The sequence below is a fragment of the Poromitra crassiceps genome (genome assembly GCF_964638095.1).
Source record: "Poromitra crassiceps genome assembly, chromosome: 27".
Taxonomy (NCBI): domain Eukaryota; kingdom Metazoa; phylum Chordata; class Actinopteri; order Beryciformes; family Melamphaidae; genus Poromitra; species Poromitra crassiceps.
The window spans coordinates 15,027,039-15,052,557 of record NC_139650.1 but is presented as its reverse complement, the minus strand read 5'-3'; the positions used below and the strand labels follow the sequence as shown (position 1 = coordinate 15,052,557).

The 25,519-nt window shown below is 42.1% G+C and overlaps 1 long non-coding RNA gene across 1 annotated transcript; it reads left to right on the top strand.

Moving 5' to 3' along the window:
* The first annotated feature begins 16,779 nt into the window (after positions 1–16,779).
* On the top strand, positions 16,780–25,113 carry LOC310799282. The gene is made up of 3 exons (XR_014553813.1): positions 16,780–16,926; positions 24,516–24,636; positions 24,786–25,113. It is a non-coding gene; the product is annotated as an uncharacterized lncRNA (long non-coding RNA).
* Positions 25,114–25,519: the final 406 nt, after the last annotated feature.

The following is a 25,519-nucleotide window of genomic DNA, read 5'->3' as shown; positions in this document are numbered from 1 at the left end:
GAATTAGGGTTTGAATGTAATGAATTAAGTTTTGTTTCTTAAACTGGCCTGACTGCCGTGTTTGAGTACACTATAGTATTGGAAAGAACAAGTGAAAAGCCGAAGGGTATGGTATATTAGTTCAACATAACACTGTTTATCTCAGTGACAACAGACAGCGCAGTCAGTGGTAAATTATTGTGCTCCCACACGGGAGACCTGGGTTAAAATCCTGAATGAACCACCATTTCATAAAAAAAAAGTGCATAAATTGTTAATCCGGACATATTTTATGTATAAAGCTGCTGAATGAACGTCATCATGACATCATTTTGCTTGCTTGATAGCTTGGTACACATTTGAAACTTGCAAAAGGTTGAGTCACACCAGTAGCCTACAACAAATAAGTAGTCCACACCATTACACAAAATAAACAACAAAGAGCATTCCACAAAGTAAACAATGATGATGATGATAATAATACAATATTATATAACGACATTAGACTGCTAGTATAAAATGCCTGGCTGTGCTCAGGTCAGGAATTTTTTCCCGGAAATCGACGCCATGACAGTTTCCCCGCAGTTTCCCCAAAACATCACAAGACAAAGTTATGAGAGCTACAAAATCTTTATAAATATCAACAACTAGCCAACGCTGGTGGCCTGTATGGAAACAGCGTTGCTCAAAATGGTTGAAAGTTATATCAATTTGGTCATTCAGTGGCGAACTAGAAATGGACTCCATTGACTCCCATTTTGTGGACTGACTCAGGGCTCTTGGTTGCGATTAGATCAATTTTATTTGTTTCCACATAACCCTACATTACGAAATAGAATGACTGTGTATGTCCAGAAAAATACTATGCACAAATAGAGGAAATCAACCAAAAGGAGACCACCCATAAACCCTGCCAGCCTCGCACATAAATATGGGTAGACTCAGCTCTCAACTGTCAGAAGTCAAGCTTCACATCACCTGGAGATCTCACACGTCAACTCTCAATCTGTGGAAAGGTAAGAAGAAAATATTCCAGCATAATTTCTCTAATATGAGGAAGACTTGTCCTTGGGATCCATCCAAGTAAGGACATTCAATATATTTTGTGATTTGTCAGAATTATTTTGTTGGAAGTTCTAATGTAAGTATAAAATAGGAAATAAATACATAAATACTTCACAAAATGTTCCGGAACCAACATTTGTTAATTCATTCCCCCTGCCTCCATATTATTGTAGTTAAGTGAGTGAGTTAAGTTTTTCTGAGATTGGAACTGAGTTGAAATGTGTCTGATTTAGTTTGGTTCTTGTTTTTAGGATGAAGTGTGCCGTGGCCTTCGCTGTGCTGATGCTGGTTGTCCTGGTTGATCCTGGGGAAGGTGAGTAAAGTTCAGTTTTGGAACATGTATGACTTTATAAAATGTATGAAGTGAAATAGCTATAGAAAGATAAAGTTATTACATGAATTACATAAAGTAAGGAATGCATTCTATATCGTGCAACGACGTAACCTTTGTTTAATTGCATTTATTCATGTCAGTATAAATGCTGTGTGCACAATGTTTAATTAAGCCCTGGTAGCAGTCTAATGTCGTTATAAAGCACTGTATGGCATGTCCTTTAACAAAACATGCAAAATGCAAAGAGAGCTTCATTAATATATACATTATTTCAAACAATCAAAATGAAAAAATGGAGGAACAATGTTATACTGATTTGCTCTGAGGCCCATACCACGAATGGAGGATAAACAGATCCAGGATCTGTCCCTTGATCTGGTTTGGCTTAACCAGATCAAAGCAATCAAGCTATTCAGTACGGCGGTTATCAGCTGGGTCTGTCAATTTGAATTTCTTTATCCAGCTCTGAGCTCGTGCTGAAAATGCTCGTGAACAGGAGCTCGTGCCCACGAAAGAGGCGTGGTTTGTAACAACTAGCCAATCACAATGCAATATGGACAGCTCCGGATTTTACAGCATCAGACACGTCTATTTCCTCATTCATTGAAAGCCACATCAAAGTCTATTAAATAACGGAGCTTTACTGCATGTCACAATCAAAGTCTGCGTTGCATGAGTCTGTTACTGAAGGACTGTCTAAAGTTACTGCTTTTATTCACATCAATCATTTGATTTCTGCTGCCGTTTCTGCCTAGTGCCTATACAGCAGATTAATATAGGTCTACTCAATAAAACCTGCATGCTTTTTTGTGAGTAGAAGTCTATAAACTCAGTCTCTGATGTCATGTGTTCATAATTTTTTTTATCTTTGTTAAATTTAGGTTGCCGACCCCGTCCCCAAATTTGCCCACCATGTCCCCCAATTTGCCCACCACCCCGTCCTCCCATAGTTTGCCCACCACCCCGTCCTCCCCCACCCCCACCACCCCGTCCTCCCCCACCCCCACTTTGCCCTCCCTATCCTTGCCCTCCCTATCCTTGCCCTCCCGGTCCTGCTCCTGGTCCTGGCCCTTGCCGTCCTTATCCCGGTCCTGGCCCTTGCGGTCCTTATCCCGGTCCTGGCCCTTGCGGTCCTTATCCCGGTCCTGGCCCTTGCGGTCCTTATCAGTCGCATGACAACCATGGTCAGATAGGAGTCCAGCAGTAAGTTTCTTCCTAAACTCACCCACTATCACATTATGATCAAAGTGACTAGTCTTGAAAGTGATACATTAACGTTATCCTGTCAAATGAAACCTAATAAGACTGATTCATTTCCTTCTCCACCAGGAATGGAAATGGAAACCAAGACCTTGACGTCAACGGCGGCCTGAATATGAGCTAAATCTTCCAGGATGCAACAAGGAGCCAGTATGATGCTATGCTTTGGGAAAAACACAAGAGTTGGCTCTTATACTAAAGCTTCTGGCTCTGCAACAATTTGACTAACTACCATACTAGGATTCTCATGTCTCAATGACTCACTGCAGTGATGTTTTCATGTAAAGAAAAAATATGCCCCACACTGCCCTGATGAATAAATCTGCATTATGAAAAGTTAACACAACTCTCATCTGTGTTTTTATTAAAGTGAATAAATTACTCTCATTTGATCTTGAGGTGATGATGAACATTGATATTCAATTTGTCTTGTGCTCTGTTAGTGGGGGTCCTCTCGCCATTCCGAAGTGTCGGCATTCCGATCATTGACTTCTATGCTTTCGGAGAGGCGGCCCTTTTTATCTCCAAAAAAGGTTTCGCCATTGCGAAAGATATTAGGTCCACCATTCTGACATAGCATCTTGAGTTATTTAGCCTACAGGGGTGGGAGAGGTTAGGTTTAGGGTTAGGGTTCTTTCGCAATGGCGAGACAGATCTCCATTCCGACAATTTTGACGGAATGCCGGTATTTCGGAGTGCTGACATTTCGGAATGCCGGGGTGTCCCCCTGTTAGTGTGTGTACTCCTTCCATTTAAGTTTTAGTTTAGATCAGGGGTATTCAATTAAAATTTGAAACGCTCTGTCAAACTTTAATAAGTAAGGGTTAATGCCCGACGAGGTGTACATTATCACTTTTTAAGGGACGACGCGGAGGCGTGAACCGTCCGAGGCGAAGCCGAGGATGGTTTGCCTCCGCGAAGTCCCTTAAAAAGTGATAATGTACACCTCGAAGGGCATTAACCCGCTTATACCATGGTCACTTGCCAACAAAACAATAAGACCAGTCATTTATATTTCCATGTGTAATAAATAAAGCAATCTAAATGGCTAAATGTCTGTTATTCATACTGTAAATCAGTCTTCCACGAAATAAAATAGTCCCTCCCACCTCCACCAATCTCCGTTTTAAAGCCGACTCAAACGTTAACTTCATCACAGGAATGCAGGTTTAACGATGTTTTGCGTTCTACATTAAATGAAGACATTACCGTTTGGCTGCTTGCTTTATTTTGTATGATAGATACGTATTGGCCAAGTATATTAACATTTAAGAGCTTAGAGTTTCAGGAAGTGAAAAGTGCAGCGGGGGCTCGCACTGCATGCATCTCTCTCTCTCTCTCTCTCTCTCTCTCTCTCTCTCTCTCTCTCTCTCTCTCTCTCTCTCTCTCTCTCTCTCTCTCTCTCTCTCTCTCTCTCTCAAAGGGCTCGCCCCCGCTCGTGCACGAGCCGAGGGAAATATCCTCTTTGTCGCCGAGAAGAGCCTGGTGACGCGAGGTTAAAAATCTCCGAAACGAAAATCAAAATTGTAAATAAGAGTTATTTTTGATAAACTGAGCAGACAGGGGTGATTTAAATACTTACTTTGACCGAGTCAATTTTTTTCTCAACATCCAAAATTGTCATATTAACCCTTAACGGGGGTATAGAGCTCAAACTGCTCTCCTGATAACACTGATGAAACTATGGCGCATTGATATGAACGGTGAACAGACCATTTAGCTAGGTGTCCATTATCACTGTACAATATCACTTTTTAATGGACACCTTGCAGCCAATCAGAATCGAGTATTCACCCAGACCATGGTATAATTCTCAATAATGTATCAGTTATAGGTCTGGGTCCGCACAGGACAGCGTCTGTGTCTGGATACGTACAACGGTCTGCCATTTGGTGATGTCTGGTTTAGATTATTTAGCACAAACACAGAACACAACAAGCACAATACAAAGAGAAGTGGATCATAGGGCTTGTACAATGTCCTCTCCCATCCTAAGGGGAATGTGCTGTCTCGCTGTCTCTTTGACTATAGACCCTTTTCACAGCAACAGTTTTGAGGTCGTAAATCAGGTGTCACCAATGACATTAATGAGGTCCCTGGCACTAGAACTCCTGAATTGAACCATCATTGATGGTATCAGTTACACCTGCTTTAATTTCTGCTTTACCACCACAAAATGGTTGCTGTGAAAAGGGTCTATAGCTCATATTTCTTGACATTGGTCGGCATCAGTCTGTTCTCACAGATAACTAGAGGTAGATGTTATAGATTTGTGTCACATGTCACAATAGTAGCCTATAGGAGCTCACCTTACCATGTCACATGTCACAATAGTAGCCTATAGGAGCTCACCTTACCATGACACATGTCACAATAGGAGCCTATAGGAGCTCACCTTACCAGACAACACTGTCAAGGGAAAATGTTGTTGTGACACACCCCAGGAGAAAGTACCACATGTAGGCCAATTCTAATCCCCAGAAAATGAGAAAATAGTTTCTTTTTTGGGGGGGAAAAATGTTTTTCATTTTTTTCCATTAATACACAAGTTTAGGTTGTGAACTATCCATTCCACATAAAATGCAGCCATTTTAGAATCAGTAAATAAGTGTATCTTGTTAAATAAAAGTCCTTGTTGTCCACTCCCCCCTTACCTGGCTGCCTAGGTGTGAAAAGCTTCTCCAACTTTGAGGGCTGTTATCTCTGAATGTAGCTTTTAGGAGTGTGAACATTCAAATAAGCATAACTCCTTCATTTTGTTTTCAGATTACAATGTGTGAAACATCATTTGAAAGTTTACAATCTGCACTTTCATACAGTAATCTGTAGAAAACTGAAAAATGACCTCCGCCTACATGTGGGTCAAAACAGCAGCAGCTGTCACGTGATTATTAATAAACACTCCACTCCACATTCACCCATAGGCACTTTTCAAGACATGTCTTGTATAGACTACATGTAATCTTAGCAACAGAGACATTTCTTATACTGTAAAGGCAAGTAATGAATAAAGTCATGTGTTTTGAACACATAACCAGGAGAGATATTTGTGCATTGCAACAGCATTCGTAACAAAATGCAATTCGCACTTGTTTTCCAAGTTGTAACTTCTTTATATGACCCATAGCACTAGATCATACTGCCTTCTTTATATGACCCATAGCACTACTAGATCATACTGCCTTCTTTATATGACCCATAGCACTACTAGATCATACTGCCTTCTTTACAGGGCCGGCGCCAGGATGAAATGACTGAGGGGGCTGTTATAACTGGCGAGGGGGCTGATTTTTTTTTTTTTCCGATTTTTTTTTTTTTTTTTTTTAATCAAATTTTTATATCGTAAAACATAGGTTATATACCCGCTATGCCTATTTCTGGACTTTTTAACCATAATAACCTCTGAAAAGCGCAATAACAACACAAGAAAGACTACTATTCAAAATCAAATAAAACATTTATTTCACAGCAGCAGATTAAGGCATTAATAGAGGTTCAAGGGTTCATAGGTTCAAATTTAATAAATAGCTACATCTCTGACACCTTGTGACAACCAAAGCACAGCAAATAGCGCTTTCCTGCCAATTCTGAAACAACAGAGCTATGTTTACAGGGGGTAGCCTACATCAACTTAAACTGATCAAATTTGATGAAGACTGCAGAAACAGCAGCCTAAACATGTCAGGTACAAACATTGCCTAACTGGCCTTTATAGATTAACTATTCTTAAAAAAAAAAATCAAGTGAGGGGGCCGAAAATTGAACTGAGGGGGCTAAGCCCCCTTAGGCCCCCTCGTGGCGCCGGGCCTGCTTCTTTATATGACCCAGAACACTAGATCATACTGCCTTCTTTATATGACCCATAGCACTACTAGATCATACTGCCTTCTTTATATCAGTGGTTCTCAAATGGGGGTCCGTGGCACTTTGCGAAAAGTCTTTATATATATATATAAATAAATAAATATAAATATAAATATAAATATAAATATAAATATATATATATATATCGTAAAACTGCCAATAAGGGCCCGGGCGTTTATTATGCTAAATCGAGTCTGACCCCAGGCGGTTAAAGGAGACCAGGCGGCAATTGGAGGCAGGCGGTTATTTCTTTATTGCACGAAATTGACCCAGGCAATTATTCTTTTTTGCACAGAATTTCTGGTCAGCAAAAACGGAAAGTATCAAATTGCTTATTTAAACCAATGAGATAGTACTTAGTACACACAAGAGGGTAGGTACAGGCAGTTTTGAACATGCCTAGTACTGTACTGCCTAGTATTGCCTTCATCATCATCATCATCATCATCATCATCCAACGACCAGTACGTTACAGTATCAGTTCATTGCTCTCCTCTTAATCCCTCTGCCAAACAGCCATACCATATTTTAAACAAGTAACATTAGCCTACCGCTCACACAGTTGTTTGTGTGTTGTTGTTTGTGTTTCAGTCTTGCTGGTCAGCCTCCTCTCCCTTCCGTGAGTAGGGAAGGGAGGCTGACCAGCGAGACTAGTGTTTCATTGGAACGTCATAGCAATGTCATTGTAGAACGCACGCTAACGTTAGCTACCAAACTAACGCTAATGAAACAGCACTGCAGCACTACTAGACAAACAAGCAGACTTACCAAATACGTAGACACCAAGACAAGTTTCCAATACATGTCAGAATAAAATATAAAACTGTCTGACAGGGGGAGAAAGAGCATGACTGACTTCCGCCTGACTTCCTCCAAAACACACGTCATTACCGTAAGTGACTGAATTCAGTCAACACAAAAACATACCGTAGGCCTAATGAGGGAGAAAAAACATATTTATTCTAATAACCGCGGCAATTGGGGAGAAGGCCCCTATTAGAAGTTTTACGACATCTGGCGGAGGGGTACCTCCTCATCCAGGTGTGTGCGATACAGAGTGATTCAATTTAAGATTCTATGTAGAGCCTACATGACCCCTTCTCGTATTGCTAAAATTAACAATGAAATGTCAAACCAATGTTGGCACAACTGTGGAGAACATGGCTCCCTCTTACACCTTCTGTGGGACTGCCCTGCAGTCAAGGCTTTCTGGTCTGGGGTCATGGGGGTTCTAACAGATATGCTGGATGTACAAGTTCCTACCTGTCCTATTATTTGCCTTCTCGGGCTAAAACCTGACAATATAAAATCCAGGTCTGTACAGCTTCTTTTAAACCTTGGTTTCTTGTCTGCAAAGAGAATTATCCTTCTAAACTGGAAGGTACATAAGCCCTCTTGCTTTGCTTTATGTAAGTGGTTTAAAGATGATCTTGATCTTCTAAGCATGGAAAGAGCGTCTAACCTGTTCCTCGACTTTGACAGGGGCATGCAGGGCCACTGGGACATTGCACGTACCTTTTTTGATAAAGACAGACACTATACCAATATGCTACTGTAGACCCTCCTCTTGATCAGCACTATAACTGTACAACCATGTTCCAAGTGTTATGTGTTGTGTTATGTGTTGCCGCTGTATACCATACGATAAACTACATCATGTTTGTAATTTCCATTGTACAACCCCCCTCCCTTACCTCTCCCCGCTCTCCCTTTACTTTATTTTACCTTGTTTACTTGTCTGTGTATAAAAAACGAAAAAAAAAATATATATATAAAAAAAAAACGGTAGGCTATATATATATATATATATAGCAGTAGAAAGGAAATCCAGCGCACACCAGGTTGTCAGAATAGACTTCTTTTATTTAAGTTGCATAAATATGGCGAACAACGCGTTTCGCTGTTGCTTCATCAGGTTCGCTTCAAAGCGAACCTGATGAAGCAACAGCGAAACGCGTTGTTCGCCATATTTATGCAACTTAAATAAAAGAAGTCTATTCTGACAACCTGGTGTGCGCTGGATTTCCTTTCTACTGCTATTTCTGCTGTTCCTGCTCCAGCTGCACCCGGGACTAGCAGCACAGCTGTGCACAGGGCACTACTTTCTTATATATATATATATATATATATATATATATATATATATATATATATATATATATATATATACTGTATATATATTATTTTTTTGTGTGTGTGTGCGCAAAAGCCTCATATTTCAACCAAAATATTGTATGCTTTAAGGTCCCATACTGTGAAAATTGGTTTTGATTGGGTTTTGTTGTTTGTATAAACTTGGGGTGTTAACTAACATCTGTAAAAGTATGAAATCACTTACTACAGTCATTCCTCTCCCTCCCCTGCCACAAATTGGGAGCCCCAGGAGAGGGAGAATCAGAGTTCCAGAATTTGCATGGATTTTCTACGTCACCTGCCGCCAACCAACAGGTGTTGAGTTAAAAATTCACAGGGCCCGTCCAGAGCCCGCCCCCTCACAGCCCCATCCTCCGAGGCCCGACAGCTGCCTGCAGGAAACCTGTTGTGTTCGCGTACAATGGAGGTCGGCACGGGAGGCCTGTCTGTTCTGTTAGCTGCTGTGTTACTGTAGCATGGACACATGTCCAGAAAACAATGAACTGAACCCATGGGTAAGTAAGTGTCACCACTTTGTGGTTGTTCAGTTATATACAGCCAGCTGGGTTGAAAAACATAATGGAAGAGATGCATGTTAGTGGTGTAGGCGTATCTGCTGGCCTAGTGTGAATGGAGGCTGTTAGCCACAACAACTGTGCCTTATAGGCTAAACTCAGCCAGCCAAAACAAACACCTTGTCCCGGTGGCGTTAGGACACACGTACTGTAACGTTGATCAATGTTTGGGACTAGTTGCAACAAGCTAATTGAGCTAATGCTAGCGTTAGTTAGCATGCTAGCCAAGCAGCTTCTCTGGCTGACTGGACACATGACAACCGATCAACAACTCTGTAACAAAACTGTAGCTCTATGTACATGATTGATTGATTGATTGATTTTCTTTATTTAAGTGTCATGCTTCGAATGAAGCCCAGCCCACATGGGCTTACAGGACACTTTTCCTGTTCATCATTTAAACAAACAATGATCAAAACATAAAACCAACAGAAAACACCCAAAATACATACAGTAAAGCTGTACAGCATGAAAACCACCACCTGAACCTACTTAAAGAGCTGTGCTTGCCTTCTATTCCAGGCCCTAGAGATAAAGTTAGCAGTCTTAAATACCTCAGTCTTAAACAACCACTCCAACTTCTGGCCATCATCTGCCCAGAAGAGCTCAGGTCTTTGCTTTTGCATTTCGTCAAATAAGGAAATCCTCAAATCATCATATAAAGTACAATAAAACATGAAATTAAACTCATTTTCAACATCCTTTAGATCACAGACATTGCATATCCTGTTCTCTTCTGGTATAGCTGTGAACCGCCCTACTTCAATGGCAAGAGGCAGAATACCAATTCTCAGCTGAGCACATAAAGACCTCTGGTTTCTGGTTAGAAAGGAAGTGACATAGGGCTCAGGACCAAAACGCTGCTTCATCTGAACATATGATCTACGCTTAGGTTTAGACCATATGTCATTTGCCCATCCCTCTCTGTAATTAAGAGATAACTTTTGTTTCAACATATTAACATTACAGCAAAGCATGTTGTGAAAAATATATGCCAGGTCTGCCTCTCTAAGAGTAGAACAAATTTCCTTTATCATACATACGTACATGTTGTGACATCGGGTACTCACCACGTGATGAAATAATAATCCATAGTTACGTGAAATGTCATTTTCGTAGCAAATCCGCAACGAGTTACTTCCTTGTTTTTCTAGGGGGCAGTCCCCGTTTCATTTCAGCGTCCTGGTTAACAGGCAACACCGATCACACCAGCCGCAGCACTTTGCCTCGCCACGCGACGCTGCACACGTGCTGCAGCGATAGTTTCAGCTTCTGGTCTATTTTTTAGCAGCCAAGCATGAAGTCAGTGCAAGTTGTGAGCGGGGGCAGGGCAGCGCCGGGCAAAACGGAGCGAGGCGTGGAGCAAAACAGAATGATTCTGGTGTGACTGGCAAGGCTCTTGCTGGAGGATTCCGTGAAGCGCTGCCTCAGCGCTGCTTCTGAGACGCTTATGGTGTGAACCAAGCGTAAGATGAGAAACCATAGCTTGCAGAGAATATTGGGCCTATGTGACCTAGTCTCTTAAAACAGACTGTCTCATCTACATGCGGCGAATGCAGCTATACAGTCTGTACGTTACACCCCCAGAACATGCACAAGGAAGTTGGGAAAAAAACCTTCAGACAGGAAGGGAGTTCGACGGAATCCGACCAATCACGACACGTGTGTCCATGAAAAATGCGGCATATTGGATTCTGATTGGACTAATGAGCGGAAAACCCGCCTTTCTACTTCCCATTCCGGTTGGTGCATGATTCTCCCCCACGAAGTACAGACGGTATGGCGGACGCATTTGAAAATTGCGGAAGCCAACTCGTCTGTTCTAAGAGACTATATGTGACCTAGTTACCTATGTTTGGACACAGTGACATTCATTTGATGGGAATGTAAGACCTTAACACCATAGCGGTATCACAAAGCCACACTTATTGGTCATTTGAGCAACTCATGTACAATGGAAGTGAATGATATGTGTATATTTGTTTTGGTCTGATGACGAAAGGTCTATTTATAATAATTTCTCCAAAGCAGAAGGCGAGAAAGTGTGCGGGAGTTTCTTTATTGTTTTTAATTTGCATCTTCCTCCGACGCACCTGTCACACATTCAGGTGTGCAGCGACTTCATTCACAACAATTATTTACAAAGCAAATCTGATGAAGCAATAATGCGAAACACGTTTGCGTCTCGCTTTTTTGTTGTTAATAAAAATAAGTGTCAATCCTGATATCCTGGTGTGCGCTGGATTATAAATGTTATTATAGGCCACGCTTAAAATGCAACACTATTTTATTTTATTTTTTAAATTGTAGGGGGTCCCTGCTCTGTTTCTCTATCAACCAAGGGGTCCTTGGGCTGAAAAAGGTTGAAGAGCCCTGCATTTGTTTTTGCCTTCTATTGGTTTAAAGCACTTTCAGCTGCATGTTTATTAAATCTGCTAGACAAATAACGGTTATTGTGCCTATTACAAAATGCTTTTAGAAGTGGTTGAGAAAGTTTCACAAGCTTGTTATCTTGAATGACTCACTAATATGGTTTCACAACTTATTGCGAAAACTGATGATTTTCACATGCATCTGGCAGGAAGAAGCATTACATATCATCAATCTAATCACATAGTCACAGTGATGAAGCATTACATATCATCAATCTAATCACATAGTCACAGCCTGAGACCTCACAGACTGTCAACACATTTTTTAAGTCTTAAGTTGTTTAATGGAAAACATGTCAGACTCTGTCAGTTCTCTCACTTCTCTGTCATTTGGCTATTCTAGGAAGTGTCCTGCAACAAAGAATACCTAGGGACCTATAATAGTAGTATAATATATACAGTACACACACACACACACACACACACACACACACACACACACACACACACACACACACACACACACACACACACACACACACACACACACACACACACACACACACACACACACATTTGAATTCTTTATTTGCTTCCACAAATTATATTAAAATGACAGGGAATCAAATATAACGGGTTAGACATTTCATGGGCACCTAAGGGTGCACATAGCACCTTCTCCTCCACACAGCCAGGCTGCCTATGACAGCTGAAACAGAGCAATATTTAGCAAAGCTGTTTGGCTTTGCTCTTAGACATGCCAGCAATGTTCAGACCACTAATGGTAAATTTATGTACATGGCCCAGGCTTCCGAATATGAGCACACAGAATCTACATCTGTACCCAAAGTTGGTTATAATTTCAAGTAGTGGTTGATACTTGGAATATTTTTCTTGGAAAGCCTGGTCCATGTACAGATCAAAAACACAGCCTACCTCTAGAATCAGGACCTTCTTGTGAGGTGACTACTTAAGCTTATGCTGCAAGTCACTCTGTATAAGAGCACCAGCCAGTTGTTAATACATTTCAAGTAAAGTAAATGCATATCACAGTCATCCTTACCATATATATATATATATATATATATATATATATATATATATATATATATATATATATATGTATATATATATATATATATATATATATATACGCACACACACACACACACACACACACACACACACACACACACACACACACACACACACACACACACACACACACACAAGTAAATGTATATCACAGTCACCCTTACCTGCTTTCAATCAGTATTAATTCCATGCTCTATAATTGCTTTCAATACTACTGCAATTATGAATAGGCATGGAAGAGTATAAAGACCATTGTCTCACAGCACACAACTGGAGCTTTATCCTTAAACCACTACTGTTCTAACATTGTTTGTATCATATTAGAATTTTAATGTCCTATTCAAATTCGATCCAGAGCCAAAGGCACGCCCACTTCCAAACCAAGCCATTCAGCTAGTTAGTTAGTTTATTGACAACCATAGAAATATTCACAATATATATAACTATTAAAATAATCATATAAAATACAAAGAATAAAAACAATGGGTCCAATCACATAACAGATACGTAAAACTAAGATGTTTGTTCACGTTCCAAGATAGCTAAGCATTTACTCAACATAGATGGCATTTTCTTGTCCATATTTTGAAATAATAACGTAGGTCAGTAGACTGACAATCAAAACTGTCCTGGATATCCTGGGTCTGGGGGCACAAGAGAGGGGACTGCCCCCTAGTCCGACACCTCACGAGACCGACACCTCATGGTTTTGGGTTAGGGTCTGGGGGAGGTTAGGTTTAGGCGTGGGGGTGGGAGAGGTTAGGTTTTGGGTTAGGGTCTGGGGGAGGTTAGGTTTAGGGTTAGTGAAAAACGGGGAATATAGACCCCGGGGAACATAGAACCCGGGGAACATAGACATGATCCCCTGTCCAATGCCTCTTTTTTCGGACTCGTGAGGTATCGGACTAGTGCCATGGCACCACAAGAGAAGGTGTTGTTCGTCCTGGATTCCAGTGCCACACCACAGCACACACGCTGTTCTCGAGGTGTGCGGCTCCACCTTCCCAGTTCAATGCGCAACCGGTGGGATGACAGGCGGAATCTTGAGAAAGTTTGTCTCAAACTATCCTCGATGGTGTGTTGGCTGTTCATATAGAGTGGGTGGACAGATAACTCGGGGTTAAAGTCCCTGGAAACCAAAATCCACAAAAACGTTCTAACTATGTTATTTAGGGTCTTATGTTAGTAATTGTGTGCCTCAGAAATTATGATACATTACTTTCAACCCAAAGCCTTAAAATCGACACTTTTCTACAAGGTCTGGATTTCCACTTCCTCATTGAAGAGAGCGGTGCATGAGGTGCCCAAATGCAAAATCTTATGACGTCATAAGCTCTATATAACCTTTGTACACGCGCGCAACTCGCCCTCCTCCTTTTGTCCGTTCTTTGCCCCCACAGCACTCGCTCAGTGTCTGTCTGTCTCCCTCCCACTCTGTGTGCTGTGTGTCGAGTGCTATGCTGCCTGCTCTCTCTCTCTCTCTCTCTCTCTCTCTCTCTCTCGGGACTAGTGAGAGAGAGAGAGAGAGAGCAGGCAGCATAGCGCTCGACACACAGCCTGGTGATGCGATGTTACTCACACACACACACACACACACACACAGTAGCGCTGTGCAGTCGCAGCGACAGTCTCTTCCTCTCCGAGCAACAAGCGAACACACACACACACACACACACACACACACACACACACACACACACACACACACACTGTGTGTGTGTGTGTGTGTGTGTGTGTGTTCAGTAGATCCAGTACTTTGCCCAGCTCAGATCTCAGCCTGTCTCTTGTCCAGGTGGTGATGTTTGTACTTCTCAGCCTGTCTCCTGGTGTTCCCATGTTTTCTGTTGCTCAAAACAGCAGAATGACTCCTGGGAGTTGTAGTACAGGGTTAGGGTTAGTTAGGGCTGGGAGTTGTAGTACAGGCATAGAGAGTTCAGACTCCACTTTCAACTTCAAGATTGAAGACTGAAAAAAACAGTTATTTAAATTGTTTGGCTTGCTAACTAGAGAACAAAACTAGCTGCTGACATCTTGGAAAGTGGGGGTGTACTACATTATATTTAATGTAGAATGCAAAGGATATATAACTGGCTTGTTAAACTCGCATTCCAGGAATATCGTAATTTACTGCGGCTCTTACCGAGGCTAGTTGCCACTTCAAGACACGCTGGGAAACTTCAGCCTGCCTGGAGGAAGCCTCCCGGTCCTCTGCCCTGAGGCTCGTGCAGTGAGCCAGCCAGCGACTACGCACTTCACAGTGCTGTATTTACATGTGTTTCTACATGGACTGTTATTGAAACGTGACCGGTATTTTTCAGATTTGTCCGGTAAAATACATGATTTTGCGGTGCAGACTGTGGAGCAGTGCGGGCTTCGCAGCCATCCGCACGAATCCGCACCATGCTAAAATTGGGTAACCTGCAGTTTATTCGGTGAGGCAATCAACTATAATTCACTGAGAAACTTTTATCACATCGCAAGGAGGGGTTATGGTAAATGAATTGAGAAAACTTATACATTGTAGCCTACTTGCAATAGGCTATTCACCTTCACCTGCTATAACCCGGAGGGTCGTTGGCATCACAGCCGATCTGTCACAAGATTCAAGATTCAAGATTTATTAAGTGTCCTAAAAGGGCAATTTGGGTTGCAAAAAGCATAGTACAAAGTACATACATAAAAACAAATAAGACAATAAAAACATTATAAAAACAGTCTAGAGCAGCAGTTTAAAGTACAACACAACAGTTAAAGTGCAAATGATGGGGACAGCCCGGCATTCCAAAATGTCGGCACTCCGAAATACCGGCATTCCGACAAAATTGTCGGAATGGAGATCTGTCTCGCCATTGCGAAATAACCCTAACCCTAACCCAGGGGACTGGCTGGAGCTAACCTCTCCCAGCCTCCACGTCTAAAACTAACCTCTCCCAGCCCCCATGCCTAAACCTAACCTCCTGCAGACCCTAACCCTAAACCTAACCTCTCCCACCCCACCCCCCACGCCTAAACCTAACCTCCCCCAGAACCTAACCATAACCCCTAACCCTTCCCGGGCTGTCGGCATTGCGGGCGGTGGGCATAGTGAGCGGACCCCCTTTGACAGTCGTGGGCAAAACACGGTTTTGGTCTATAGGCTATAGCTGATTTAACCTTTTAACAACTGTAGGGGGGGTAATTTTTTATATACTGTAACTCACCCGTTTGGAGTAAAATAGATGATAGAAAAGGGGGTGATTGACAGATCACCTGTCCAGTGATCACGCAGCTTGCCGATCACGGACCAATAGCAGGCGGAGCTGCGACTCTGAGAAACCCCCATTCCCTCCCACTCTGCTGATGAAAAAACAAGATGGCGATGGCCAATGAATCAACTCCAAAGACCAAAATCAATGGGATAGCTCTGTCCATATTTTTTGGTCGGTGACGTGTGCGCGTCGTCATCTATGTAACAACAACAACACATCGTTGTCTCTCATTACACGCATGTGTTTGTTTTGCTTCCTTCTACCACCTTCTACTCTGCACTGCCGTTTTCTATATTTTTGCTCTTGTGTTCAGTCCGGTTTGCTTTCACACCACAAACGAAACGTGCCAGGCTTCACTTGGAAGCGAACCGAGGCCCATGTTTTCAAGCGGACCACAGTTCACTTGTTTGTTCTGCCCTAGAGGTCGTTTGAGCTTTCACACCACCCCAAACCAAGTGGACTATCCGAGGAAACAAACGCATTGACCATTTTCAAATCTATGTTCTCCTTGGCCAATAACTAGTCACCTTCTGTCTGCATTATGGACCTCATGCTACAGTACTTTGGTATTTAATTGAATTGAATTGAATTTAACTTAATCTTTTAATTAATTTATTTAATTTTTATTTTTTTGGATCCCCTGTGGACTCACTGGGCTCTTGCGGTTAGATCAATGTTGTTTGTTTCCACATAGCCCTACATTATGAAATCCAATGACTGTGTATAAAAATACTACCTTTTGGTTGAGGAAATCAACCAAAAGGAGAAGTATATACTGTAGCCACCTATAAACCAAGCCAGCCTCACCCATATAAAGGTGGCTCTCAACTGTCAGATGTCAAACTTCACATCACCTGGCAATCTCACACTCTTCAATTTGCTGTCTTTGAAAACAGCCTTTTAACGTGTCTGATTTAGTTTGGTTCTTGTTTTTAGGATGAAGTGTGCCGTGGCCTTCGCTGTGCTGATGCTGGTTGTCCTCATGGTTGATCCTGGGGAAGGTGAGTAAGGTTCAGTTTTGGAACATGTATGACTTTATAAAATGTATAAAGTGAAATGTAACGCTATAGAAAGATACAGTTATGAAGTGGATCACATCGTGTGTGGATCACACAGCATTATAGCTCTTTATTCAACTGTATTAATAGTGAATTGTTTGTGGATGACTCTGATATGAACAATGATAATATGGGTATAACAACAAATGAGGTGTATATGAAGCCTGCGTTAGTTCATTCAAGACATGATGTCATAGTCGACGCCCCAGCTGTACCAGCTGACAGCCTCTGTTTGGTTCACCGTTTAACCAATTCTCCAATCACAGTCATTCTCACAACAAGGCGGTCCGTTTAAATAGGGCAGCCTTTCACTCACTGATCTGTTCCCCACCTTACTGGATCCTTGCGGATCGTGCGGCTGCTGGCAAACGCTTTGCATTTTTCATCAGGTATGAAAAGGAAATTACTTTGTGTCTTTGTACTCACCATCTCCTGGCTCATGATGTCTGCTATCGAGCAGGATGATGTGTTTGAAGAAAATCCTCTAGTTGATCCTCCTGAAGACGAGGGCGGGTCCGAAACAGCCGAGGATATCGGTGTGCGTCGGAGTGGCCGCCTAGCGAATACTCTGCCAGTGATTAAAAATTGGCCTGTTTTCAAAATTATAGAGAGACTCTATAATCATGGTATCTCTGCGCCTTTGGGCCTTTCCCATGAAGAATTATTTGAGTTTTTTGTCTATAATCTCAGAGCCGGAGATGTTCTGGCCACACCAGTTGCTAAAAAACGCAAAGCAAAAAAGAATAACTGCCCTCTTGCCAACGTTAGCGCTGATGCCGCAGATGGGCCCTCTGCCCAAGCTAAGGTGCCTATCATTAACGTTCCTCCAAAAAGAGCCCGAGTCCAGCAGCCAGCAGTCCAGGACCCGGTCCTCGTCGCCCTAGCCAACATCCAGTCGTCCATCGGCAGCATGGATGCCCGTCTCCAGCTTCTGGAGAACCGCTCGGATCCCATCCCAGTGTCTGCGATTCCGGGGCCTTCATCATCTCTGATCTTCGGAACCTTCCACGCTCCGTCCACGTCACAGCCATGGTCACAGTCGACAGCCGGCGCACCTCCGGCGCTTCCGATTGACGTCACGCCGCTGAGATCCCTGGGATCTGCAGTCCCTGCAGCTCCAGCCGGAGTACCGTTCTTTCCGCCTGCGGCGGCTATTTCTCCACAGCTGAGAAGTCAGATCCTGGCAGGTAACGACATTAACTTGGTAAAAATTCTTCTGTGTTCAAATGAGACCTCTGACAGACGTGTGGTCGATTTCGGGGAGGTTTCAGTCATCCTGAAGGAAAGCGATCCGAGGCTGTCTAAAATCCTGACCATGGCTGAGTTCAATGTGGCTTTCGGGGTGTTCAGGGACATTATATGTGAGGTGTACCCAGAACGTAGATTTGAGCTGGACACATATTTGGCGATCATTTCAGATCTGGCACTGTCTTATGGCGGCAGTCATTTCTATGAATACCACAAGTCTTTCTCTGCTAAGGCAGCCATGTACATTCAGAAATTCAACCAGAGATTAGACTGGGCCGTGGTGGATCTGGCTGTTATCAGCAGACTGTTCACAGGGCACCAAGCTCTCTCCTGCGCTGTGTGCGGGTCCTTTTCGCACACGTTGAGTCTCTGCCCCAGAACTGTGACTCAGTCCAGTGCTGTTAAAAAAGAATCTGGCGAGAAGGTGAATTCTAAGTTTAATAAATATAATAACGTGTCATCCATTCAGACACCGCTTTGTATAAACTTCAATGAGAATGTATGCAAATATATAAATTGTAAATATATGCATGCTTGCAGCTACTGCGGAGACGGACATGCCCGGTCCGCGTGTCCCCGCCGCAATCCCAGAGCCGTGCGAAAGAAGTAAAAAACATTAAACCTTCTACTCCAGTCAACGTTCCAGAACTGGGGAGAGCACTGGAAAAGCATCCAAATCGTTGTTTTGTCAATTATTTAATGACTGGTCTTGTTCAAGGGTTTTTTGCCGGGCTATGTTTTCTGCCTAAAATGTCTTATGTCTGTGATAATCTGCAATCTGCTATGAAGGAACCAGAAGTAGTCGATAAGCTGCTAGCTAAGGAAGTAGAGAAAGGCTACATGCTCGGGCCTTTCGATAGCCCCCCCTTTCCTAAATCCCGTATCAATCCTATCGGAATAGCAACTCGGAAGTACTCTGGTAAAAAGCGTTTAATCATAGATTTATCAGCTCCTCATGACAATAGTGCTCAAAGCATCAACAGCCTTATTCCTCTGGCGCCATTCTCTTTATTTTATGCAACTGTTGACAACGCGATCCAGTTCATTAAAAAGGCAGGTAAAGGTGCATGGCTAGGAAAGGCAGATATCACAGATGCATTTAAAGTCATGCCGCTCCATCCATCGCAGTGGCACCTTTTCGGTGTCAAATGGAGGGGAAAAATGTATTTTTCCGTCAGACTAACTTTCGGCTGTCGCAGTAGCCCCTGTATATTTAACACTCTGTCAGAAGCTCTTTGTTGGATTCTATTAAATAATTGTAAACTGCCATTAGTTCTTCATCTGCTAGATGATTTTTTAGTGGTAGATTTTCCCGAGTCCAATCCAGGTAGGTGTATCAACGCGCTGAAAGAGGTTTTTAACCGTTTAGGAGTTCCTCTTTCGGGGGAAAAAACTCAAGGTCCTCTGAAGGTGATTGAGTTTTTAGGCATTCGTTTAGATAGCAACATCATGCAGGCTTCCCTGCCTCAAGACAAACTAGTAAGAATTAGGCAAGTTATGAGATGTGCGCTGGAGGCGGTGGCATTGTCAAAAAGAGAATTATTATCGTTACTAGGCCACCTCAACTTTGCAATGAGGATTATTCCGCAAGGCAGATCTTTTATTTCCCGTTTATTAGACTTGTCTAAATCTGTAAATAACCTCCATGATCTTGTCACCTTAGATGAGGGCTGTAGGTCAGACTTAAAGTTCTGGTCTCTGCTATGCGACCAGTGGAACGGCATATCTTTTTTCTATAATGATCATGCGGAAACGTCAGTCGCCCTTAAATTCTATACTGATGCGGCTCCTTCCAATGGTTTTGGGGGGGTTTTCAATAATCAGTGGTTTGCAGACGTTTGGCCAAAATAATTAATATCTCTTTCGGCAGATGTCCAATCTATTGCTCTGCTAGAAATGTATCCCATTGTTATAGCTTCCATTCTTTGGGGTAAGTTCTGGTCAAGGAAACAGATTGTTGTGTTTTGTGATAACGAGGCTACTGTTAACATTATTAATAAAGGGCGTTCTTCCATTCCTTTCATTAACAGGTTTGTTAGGAAATTAACATGGTCATGTGTGATGGGGAATTTCACTCTCCGTGCAGCGCACATTCCTGGGCTGGACAATAAAATTGCTGACTCTCTGTCACGTTTTAAATTTCAGGAGTTCCGAACCCTCTGCCCCCATGCTGCACCTCAGGGCCTGCGTTGCCCAGCCTTCAATCAAACGGTGCTAGATTTAATAGCAATCTGCAGTCCTACATGAACTCTGCTGCTAGGTTCATGCGTCTCGGACTGGCAAAGTCTACAATAAAAATGTATGACTCCGCATGGTTCCACTTCACTTCCTTTTGTGCTGCTTTTTCTGTCCCAGTCATGCCTGTTAACATTTCCATGATATGTGCATTTATTGTCCACTGTTTTGAATCTCGTAAAATGCATCCATCTTCTATCAAAGCATCTGTAGCAGGTATTCAGTTTCATTTAAGATGTGCAGATCCATCAGCCTGTAGCCTGCTTGGAAACCCATCCATTCATCTCCTCTTCAATGGCCTAAAAAAAGAGTTTCCAGCAAGCCAGGATAAGCGCCTTCCATTCTCTCTTCCTTTAGTTCACAAACTGGTTTCTCACCTTAGGCAGGGGTGTTTCGGTCCTTATGTCGATACTTTATTAGAAACTGTATTCCTCACAGCCTTTTATGGATTTCTTAGGTGCGGGGAATTTACATCTAGCTCAAACACGTTTAACCCTCTTCACGATCTTTCCATGTCAGATGTCACGGTTTATGCAACCTATTACTCCATTTACCTTAAACACTCTAAAACTGACAGGGAACGTAAAGGATCTCATGTTGTCATATCGCAAACTAATACTGTGTTTTGTCCATTGATTTCTATGTCCCGATACCTCCAATGGCGTCGCCATGCCAGCCAGGATGAGCCTCTGTTCCTGACCGACAAAAGAGTGGTCATGGCCAGATCATGGTTCACCTCCCGTCTCCGTCTCCTCTGCCAACGGTGCGGCCTTCCCCCGGCACTGTACACCTCTCACTCCTTCCGCATCGGAGCTGCTACCTCCGCTGCTTCACTGGTCCCTGCAGCCACTCTGAAAGCGATGGGAAGATGGTCTTCCGCAGCATACGTACGTTATGTTCGCCCAGGAGTTAATGACATTCTCTCGGCTCAAAAAGCCATGGGCTCTGGCACCTGAGGAGACGGCTCATACATCGGATCTTTAAGATTAATAAATGTGTTAATATTGGAACACTTGGCTGGTTTCATTGCACTCATGGCTCAAGGTCGCAGGCTTGCTTCCTCCTATCTCATTGCACTCATGGCTCAAGGTCGCAGGCTTGCTTCCTCCTATCTCATTGCATTCATGCTCAGGGTCGCAGGCTTGCTTCCCCCTATCTGCAGCATTCATGCTGCTTGTTCTTAAAAATGGTTCACTTATGATAGAATGACCTTCGGTGTAAGCATACATCTATTTAATTGAAAGGTCGGCAGTGGCATACTGCCACACATAGGTAATTCACTTAATTATAGTATGGGCCTCTTTTGAGTTACTCGGTGTATCTCTTTTTAAGGTGACCCGAGGTCCGCAGCATGCTGCTGCTACACATAGCTTCTATAGTCTGGCTGATGCATTCGCATGGGCGTTTCATGCTTGGCGTTGTCGAGTTCCGTTGTTTGGGGATTCTGCTTGCGCTCCCTGCTCGGCGTAGCATGCTGCTGAGCCGAGTTCAGGGAGAATTAAATTAATTAAATATTAAATTAAATATTAAATTAATTCTAAGAGCGGAGCCTTCAACGCCAAACATAATTGTATGCATTATATTCATTTATGCAATAAATGGTTAATTCTATGACTTGAGTGTTCTTGAATGAAATGAAGCCTGCGTTAGTTCATTCAAGACATGATGTCATAGTCGACGCCCCAGCTGTACCAGCTGACAGCCTCTGTTTGGTTCACCGTTTAACCAATTCTCCAATCACAGTCATTCTCACAACAAGGCGGTCCGTTTAAATAGGGCAGCCTTTCACTCACTGATCTGTTCCCCACCTTACTGGATCCTTGCGGATCGTGCGGCTGCTGGCAAACGCTTGCCACCTCCACCCCAACCTCCACCTTTTAGATCAAATGCAAATGCTATCATGTATTGTAGCTCTGGAGTCTGCATGGCTCAAAAAATGAACATGTTTCCATGTCTTGCTTTTAGGCTCCCTCTTAATTTCTATGGTTTAAATGTATCTGGAATATTTTATTCCCATGGGGGATTCTGCTTGCGCTCCCTGCTCGGCGTAGCATGCTGCTGAGCCGAGTTCAGGGAGAATTAAATTAATTAAATATTAAATTAAATATTAAATTAATTCTAAGAGCGGAGCCTTCAACGCCAAACATAATTGTATGCATTATATTCATTTATGCAATAAATGGTTAATTCTATGACTTGAGTGTTCTTGAATGAACAAGCCATGCAACATCTGTCTGTAAACAAAGCATGTGGGATGGATCAGATCACTGCAGAGCACCTGAAAAATGCTAGTCTGAGACTAGCACCACTGTTATCTATCAGTTTTACTGGCTTTATGATCCACGGTGTATTACCTGACTCAATGCTTTCAGTATTGCTTGTCCCAGTTATTAAAGATAAAGCTGGCAAGGTTAGTAGCCTTGATAATTATAGGCCCATAGCTATAGCCAGCATCATCTCCAAAGTAATGGAAAGAATCCTACTGGATAGAGTAAGTGAGTATATCCACTCCCTTGATAACCAGTTTGGTTTTAAACCAAAGCATGGTACTGACCTATGTATTTTTGCTCTCAAGGAAATTGTGAGCAAATACAAGTCTAGTAATTCATCAGTCCTCATGTGTTTTATTGATGCGTCCCGTGCATTCGATAGGATTAACCATAATAAGCTCTTTATGAAAATGAAGCAAAGAGGAGTGCCCGGTTTTATTGTGAGGGTCCTGGCCTACTGGTATGCCCACCAGACCATGCAGGTCAAATGGGGTGGGAGTATATCAGCTCCATTTGGTGTAAGCAATGGCGTGAGGCAGGGGGGAATTTTATCTCCTATTTTATTTAATTTATATATGGATGGTTTGTCTGCTCAACTGAGAACCTGTAACACAGGATGCATGGTCGGAGAAACACTAGTAAACCATCTGATGTATGCAGATGACCTGGTGGTCCTCAGTCCCAGTAGTGCTGGTCTACAACAGCTCCTTGATATTTGCTCTAAATATGGTGTGCAACATGATATAAAATATAATGCCAGCAAAAGCGCTGTTCTAATATGTAGAACTAAAGAGGACAAACGCCTTAACTTTCCTATCTTTAAACTATCAGACAATAGTCTTGAGGTCTGGAATAAGATTAAATATCTTGGCCATTTTATTACGGATCAAATGACAGATGACGATGATATATACAGACAATGTCGGAAGCTGTATGCTCAAGCAAACACTATTGCCCGAAAGTTCTGTCATTGTTCCACTAAAGTGAAAGTGTCCTTGTTCAAGGCATATTGCACACCGCTTTATACTGCACACCTGTGGTCATGTTATAAAAAGTCTAGCATGCACAGATTGCAAGTTGCATATAATGATGCCATGAGAATACTCCTTAAACAACCCAGAGGGGGCAGTGCTAGCCAGATGTTTGTCACTGCTGGAGTGAGGACTTTTAAAGCACTCCTAAGAAATCTAATGTTTAAGTTTATGAAAAGGCTGGATGTGTCAACAAACGGTATCATTGTAGCTCTTTCAAGCCCCTCAGTGAGCTGTTCACGTTATACATCAAGTTTAAGGGTCCACTGGCTAAAATGCCTGTATGTTCTGCCTGTGCGTTAAGTTATGTATTTTTTTGTACATTTTTTTTTTTTTTTATGATTTTTATTGCCTGTTGTATCTCTTGTATGTTAACCCCGTGTATGTATCCCTATGGACCTGAGTCTGCTAATAAAGTTGAATTGACATACAGTATAAAGTAAGGGGTGCATTCTATATCCTGCAACAACCTGACTTTTGCTTACTTGAATTTATTCATCTACCAGTCTAAATATTTTAACCAATGTTTAATTTAGTCCTGGCAGCAGTCTGATTTTGTTATTAAGTGCTGTATTGCATGTCAAACACACCCTTTAAAACATGCAAAATACAAAGAGAGCTTCATAATATATCGATAATTTCAAGCATAATAATTAAAATTATAAAATGGAGGTATCAGAACAAAGTATGACACTGATTTGCTGTGATGTCATGTGTTCATAAACATTTTTATATTTGTTAAATTTAGGTTGCTTCCTTCCTTGCCTCCTGAATTGCCTACCCAAGATACAAGTGCACGTCCCTTGCATACATCCTTGCCATCACCATCCTTGCTATAACCCATGTTGCCATCACCATTACAAGTGAAGGTAAAGACTTCTAACTCTGTGAAAAATATTCAACATGCAAAGAACCTACATATTATAAATGTTATCATGTAAACACTTCCAACTACTTACTGTGAAAAAGATTCAAGATGCAAAAAATACTAAATCGTATTCCCTTCTTCCTCCACCAGGTTCTTGCTCTGCAATGCGAGTAACAAATGGACTAACTAACATACTAGTCCTCTCATGTCTCCATGACTCACTGGAGTGATGTTGAATAAATCTGCATTATGAGAAGTCAACCCAACTCTCATTTGTGTCATTATTAAAGTGAATAAATTGCTGTAATTTGATCTCAAAATGATGATGAACATTGATATTCATTTTGTCTCATGAAAATGCTCTGTTAGAGGGCTAAATGTAAAAATGAAAAGGTGTACCATTCTTGATACTCTGCAAGTTTTTCTCTGTTCTTAAATGTGTGTTCAATTAAAAACAGGTTTAGGCCAGCTGCCTAATGTATCCTATAAGCCCTTGGAGTATCTGGTCTTCACTTTCCTGATCACAATACCTCAGCAATTTCTTTTGTTTATTATAGTATAATCAAAGGTTTATTATTGTATAATCAAAGGTTTATTATAGTATAATCAATTTTATGTATCTTATTGTTTATGACTTATTCAGGATGATTGCCACTTATCACAACACCAATAAGCTTGTAGGAGAGCACAAATACCCAATAGAGCAAAACTGACTTCAGTCAAGTTTCCCTTTCTGATTTTGTTTGCTTCAACTGTCCTTTGTCAAATAACCACATACTATTCTTTGTAAAGTACAGATTCCCCCATCTATACCAAACTATACATACAGTAGGAATTCAAATTCACACCCCAAGTGATAAGCTTGACTGCGTTTTGCTTTTTAT